Source organism: Crocuta crocuta, unplaced genomic scaffold, assembly GCF_008692635.1.
Source record: "Crocuta crocuta isolate KB4526 unplaced genomic scaffold, BGI_CrCroc_1.0 scaffold854, whole genome shotgun sequence".
NCBI classification, from domain to species: domain Eukaryota; kingdom Metazoa; phylum Chordata; class Mammalia; order Carnivora; family Hyaenidae; genus Crocuta; species Crocuta crocuta.
This window is the reverse complement of record NW_027531536.1, coordinates 305,877-312,133: the sequence shown is the minus strand read 5'-3', so window position 1 is coordinate 312,133 and position 6,257 is coordinate 305,877. Positions and strand designations below refer to the sequence as shown.

At 38.6% G+C, this 6,257-nt stretch overlaps 1 protein-coding gene across 1 annotated transcript in view; it reads left to right on the top strand.

Moving 5' to 3' along the window:
- The first annotated feature begins 1,982 nt into the window (after window positions 1-1,982).
- Window positions 1,983-6,257, top strand: part of RDX (radixin) — an 87,276-nt gene continuing 83,001 nt past the window's right edge. Inside the window, exon 1 of the mRNA XM_077772702.1 lies at window positions 1,983-2,001. The gene's annotated coding sequence lies outside the window, so the exon portion shown is untranslated. The remainder of the gene's footprint in view (window positions 2,002-6,257) is intronic.

Below are 6,257 nucleotides of genomic sequence, written 5' to 3'. Positions count from 1 at the left end.
GTCCCTGCTCCCCGGGAGGAGGGGGGGGCGCCATCTGATTTCCGGGCTCGGTCCCGAAGAGGGGCTCTGCGTTACCGCAGCTTCAGTAAAGCGCTTCACTGCCTGTGCGGACGGGTCAGGATCCCTGCCCCGTGCCCGATACTGGGTTCTTTTCTTTCCTTTTTTTCCCCCCCTCCGAAGAAGTGGTTCCTAGTGAGATGAGTGAAGTGAGTTTCATCAGAAGAGAAATTTAAAAATGCGGTGGAGGATTCGTACAAGACTTTGTAGCGAGTCCTGTGGCACTAAGCCTGGCATGATGCAAATGTAAAAGGCTAAGATAATAAGGGCTTATTTGATGAAGGAATACTGACCTCGACATTGCAATCTATTGTTGACGGAGCATACAGTTTTTAGAACACTAAATACTCCTTTATATGTTCTGAATGAACAATTGCCCCGTTCATCTGGCAGGGTAAATAAATAATGGATTAATCCGTTTGCCAAAACAGCATTATTAGATTTGGGAGTTGATTAATATTCAGGGCTGCATTTTTTTTTTTTTTTAATTTTCAAAATCCCATTGCTTTCCCTAGTGTGCTTTATCTTTCAAACTAATAGGACAGAAATGTGACAAAAAGGTAGAACACTCCATTTGAAGTTACTGGTATGTTGTAAAAAGGATTGCCACCGACTTTGGTTCTTTGCTTCATCAGTTTTTTGTTTTTTTTTTTAAATGCAGGGAGGAATTTAATAAACGGGTAGCATTATTAAAGAATGAACAGATATGTGTTGGAAGTTCTTTGTAGCTCTATTTATATGAGGCAGAATTTAATTACGGCACTTAGGAATGTTAAATTCTTGCTCTTGTGGATTATACATTGTTTTGTTCACTCGTGCGTCCCTAGGCGTGGAAGAGTGTGTAGGAGAGACTCAGAAATATTTGTAGAATAAATACAGTTAATTTCAGTGTGGGTAAAGTATGTGGAGTCAGTCCTTTTAGACACTGTGATCACTTAAATTGATTATTGTTTTTCTTGTGGTGTAAGAAATGACAGACTTTGCTCTTCCTTCTCTTGCTATAGTATCTCAGGGAGGGGGGCAAGGGTTGTTTCTTGTTTATTGCTTTACCTTTGCCAACAGCAGGATTGATTTTATCATTCATCTGTATCTTTGGCAGGTTGTTGAAATGAAAGTCTTTATACATTTTTATTTTAATTTCTGTTCTCAGTCTTTTAATATAATCTCTGTACTGTTTAATAGAGCCCGAAATGTGGAACGATGGTGGGAGTCTTTTCATCCATTTTTAACTTAATGCATTTTAACTCTGGCCATTTAAAAAATGGCAGATCTTAACCAATATGTCCCAAAGACCAAAGCCTAAAAAAAGGTGTCCTATGAAGATTGTGAAAGCTGAACTGTGCTGGTGGAGCCCACCTGACAGGGTAGAGCCAATATGATTTTAGGCTGCTTCTGTGAATCTGGGAACTCAAGGAAGTAACCATTTCTTGGATAGCTTGGACCTCCAGCTGACCAAAAGCTACTGGGTACTTCTTCCCTACCCTGATACTACCCTACGGCACTGAATTCCGTGGACTTGGATTGGATTGCTCTCGACTCACCCTTACCAGGTTATTTTGAGCCTCCTGGTGTTGTTGCTGATGGCTAAACTTCTTCCGGGAACTTCACTTACTGGTGTAGCCCGTGTATACTCCCCTCCTGGGTGATGTGAGTGGCCAGTCTGACCCCAGTGAAGTCCTCAGTTTGTAGCCTCTTTCACAGATTCTTTACTTTCCGATTGATTTATTTCTCAATATTAATTCATACTGAACATATATTTTAAACCTTTTTTTTTTTTNTTTTTAGAGTGTGAATGTGAGCGGGAGAGGGGGCAGAAGGAGACAGAGAGAATCTTAAGCAGGCTCCACACTCAACTCCGAGCCCATGACCTGAGCCAAAGTCAAGTTTGATGCTCAACCTGCTGACCCATCCAGGCGCCCCCAACCGTTTTTAAAGACATTAAAAGTAATACAGTTTATGACAAAACATAAAAAATTTAGAAAGATATAAAAAGAAAGCTACAAGTTCTTTTCACTCCCCAGAACTCCCCCACCTCTTTCCTACTCCTATTTTTCATAGGTATTGCTGTTAGCACCTCCTTCCTTGGATACAGAAAATGCCAGTACTTAGGCAAGGATAAACATATAAAAAATCCTTTATTTGTGATTTGAAAGTCTATAAAAATAAGGTTATTTTGTAACAAACATTGAAATGGTGTTTATTACTGTGTTCAAAAGATTAATGTTTCTCAGACGTTTTAAATTTTTTTTAATGTTTATTTTTGAGAGAGAGAGAGAATTCAAAACGGGCTCTGAGTGAAGAGTGAGGGGGGCCCAATATATCTCAGATTTTTATCAGTTGAATGTAGTCATATGATGGAATTTCCTATAATAGTTCTCAAAAGTGTGTTTATGTGCTTGTGCAAATTTTCTTAATGATTGAAGGTGAAGTTCACTTTTTGTCTTCTTCCTAGAGTATGGCATATAATTGAAAAAATGGTGTCCTTTAAAAAATATGTGTCTTTGGGGCACCTAGGTGGTGCAGCTGGTTAGGTGTCTGATTCTTGATTTCAGCTCAGGTCATGATCTCACATTTGGTGAGTTTGGGGCTCTGCGCTGACCACGCTGAACCTGCTTGGGATTTCCCCTCTCTCTCTGCCTTTCCCCTGCTCACACATGTGCACTCTCCCTCTCTCTCTCTCTCTCTCTCTCTCTCTCTCAGAATAAATGAATAAGCTTTTTAAAAAAAAATGTGTCTTTGTGTTGGGAGCTGTTTGGAAAGGAGATATAGTCCATATGATTTACTTCCCTCATTCCATGTAATACTGAACTCTAGCTTCAGCTTTCTCGAAGAGAGGGGCTCAGTCAGGTTAGGAGTTGTATAGGGTTTTTTTTCCCCCCTTTTAATAGACAGTATGTACAGAAATCTTCGATAATTTACTAAATTTAAAGTTAATTTTATTTAAAAGGTAGATGTTATAAATTTGTATATGTATAAGTTTTGTATTTTTTTATTGTAATATCAGTTACCCTTTAATAGAATCCTAAGTTGCGTTTTGCAGAGGTTATATATGTAAGGTAGAAGTTTTGTTGTTATTGTTTGTTTTAGTGTTTTACTTCAAGCAATCCAATGCAGGTGAATAGAATGCTCCAGCCATGCTGGTTACTTTTCTACATAATTTATACACATTTGAAACAAACTGTTTTTGATTTTCAATCTAGTTGATTTGTTTGAGAAAGATACTTTCTTGCTGTTAACCATTTAGAGAAGAGGTCAACAAACTAGCTGGCAGGCCACCTCTCTCCTGCTTGCCTGATTTTGTAAAGGAAGTTTTAACTGGAGCACAGAAATACCATTCGTTTACATAGTGTTTCTGGATGCTTTTGAGCTGTAATGTCAGAGGCCATATATTTTGCAAATCCTGAAGTATTTACTCTTTGGTCATTTTTGGAAAAAGTTGGCCAACCTCTGATTTAGAGAAAAAAAAATCTTGTTGAAAGAATGTCTTAGGTATAGTATTGAAGGAGGTAGCGCATTGTTTTTGGTTTTTGCCCCCTGATTATAGAATTTTTAAAGTTGTAAATATCAGTAACAGTAATTGGAACAGATATTTTTTTCTGAGTTGTAGCTAGTCTCTGGGCATTCAGAACCTTAAATGTTTCCTTTATTTGTGAAAAGTTGTTAAATAAGACTGGCTGCAGTGAAATTGTGAAGTGAGCAGTCTTCTTTTTCAAGGACTTCTATCACTTAAGATGCTGTGGCCGCAATAACAGGAAATTCTCAAACTGGCTTAAATAATGAGGAAAATTATTATCTTACATAATAAAGTCCAGAGGCTTAAGAATAGCTCAGTAATGACACCAAGGTCTCACTCCCTTGACAACTTTCTGCCCTGCGGTCTTCCCCCATTAGCTTCACAGTGAGCCGCTCTCCCCGGGGCTGCAGCTGGGCCTGGGCCGCAGCCACACACCGCGGTTCCCAGAGGCCTGCGGAGGACCGCCTCTTCCAGTAGCCCCCCAGCAGGTGTGCCCCCCTCGGGAAAAGGCCCTTACCTAACCCCGTACCTAAACCGGCGCTGGCAAGGGGAGTGGCGTTGCCCTTTCATCTGTCTGACTCTGTTCCCACTAGATTGTTTTGGTGTCTTGGGTTCTTTCTTAATCCCACCCACCCGAAGTCACATCCAAGACTGAGCTGTTGTGCATAATCTAGCCTGAATGTGTCAGTTTGTATCTTCCTGGTTACCAAATTTATTTATTATGAAAGGAAAGCGTTGATTCCTGCTAAAACACTTTTAGGCAGGGTTGGCAGACTGTGGCCCATAGCCAAATCCAGCCTCCTGCCTGATTTTATAAATAAAGTTTCATTTGGACACGTCATCGCTCATTTGTGCACATACTATCTGTGGCTGCTTTCACGCTACAGCAGCAGAATAGTTGTAACAGAGACCATATGGTCTTGCAGAATCTAAGAAGTTTATTTATCTGGCCCTGTAGGGGAAAAGTTGGCCAACTTTAAGATAACATACATAAGTTTATACTTCTATGCCAAATACTCTTTGTATCTGATGGGTAACATACTGAGAAAGTCATTCTAATGGGAACATAGGTGGGCCGTATTGCGTACTAAAAAGTGTGTTAACTGCTTACATGCTCTTGTGGGTATTGACAGGAGTTAATATTCAGCACACCAGCGTGCTAAGCAGAATTTTCGGTGATGTGAGTTCTGAGTATTTCTTGTTTCCTACTTTATTTTTTAATCTTCCTATTGTTGTTGTAATTTAATAACCTTCCAGTAAGTTAACAGTAGGTGTTGTTTATAACCAAAAATCCTGGCTGGTACACAGATTGATGTGGGCACAAGACTGTAGCAGAGGGGGCCTTAGTAAAACGAAGAATAGGGATACAGGAGATCTCAGCCATGATTAATTGGACCTGGAACCCTTTAGGTTTTACTGAGTGTATGGAATGGATTAAACTTTGTTAGCCATCATCAGGACTTCTGATAATTAAGCCATTTGTAGATTCTAGACCTTGAAAAACTATAAAGTCCTAGTTTGGTTATTAGCAAGGTTGGTACCTGAAAAATGCATTACCTTCATCTAATCAACAACCAGCATGATAATTATAGTTACTGTTAAACTACATAAACTATATATATAAACTATAGTTACTGTCAGACTATCTGGCCTTTAACTCTAATTTGATTGTGAAATTAAATGAGATTATTAAAAGTCTTGAATCCGGACAATAGAGGCTTAAATTTGAGAAACCTAGTTGGGAGGAGTTTTTTTCCTCCCCCATATTCATGTTAGCTGTCTCTCATTTATTTTTTTAATCTTTTTTTTTTTTTTTTTAAGTTTATTTAGTTGAGAGGGAGAGCAAGTCCTAAGCAGGCTCCACACTGTCAGCATGGAGCCCGACAGGAGGCTTGAACTCAAACTGTGAGATCTTGGCTTGAGCCAAAATCAAGAGTCAGACACTTAACCACTTAAGCCACGCAGGCACCCCCTGCTGTCTCTTATAGTATGTTGGCTTATTAGTGTGTTACTTCATTATTTCATAATGTAAATTAGAGGAAAATATTGCCCTTCACAGTAACCAACAGAAAAAGTCAAATGAATATTATATGTAAACTTAATATGTCAACAAAATCAACAACAAACTTCTGAGGCCCTACTGTGAACCAGGCACCCTTCCAGTTTTTAAAAGGGAGTTTGGAATATCTTGAAATTAGAAGCTTAATGAAAGAACTTCCACAGAGCCTTATTGATTGCAAGAGAAACTGTTGTCCAATTTAAGAAACGTAATTGCTTTATTCTGTTTTGAAAATAAGCTGCTGTAATGTCCAGTGTTTAAAAACTTGTTGTAAAGCATAGAATTGTGTGTGAGAAGTCAGGCTATTTTGAGGCTTTGCTTTTGTCCTGCTGCATAGGTGACTTAGATGAATCTGTTTGTTTTTACAGTTTTAAACATGTATTATGTTACCTTTTGATGTTTTCATAAGTGTAAAATGAAATTGCATTTAGCTTTCTTAGCTTTTAGCATTTAAAACTAATCATTGCAAATGGTAATATATTGTTTTTCTACCTGCCTTGGGAACAGTATAGATAGATACGATGTTTCCTTTAAGTATATAGGTTTTTTTTTTAAGTTTATTTTTATTATTTTGAGGGAGAGCAAGTGGGGGAGGGGTAGAGAGAGAAGGAGAGAAATAATCCCAAG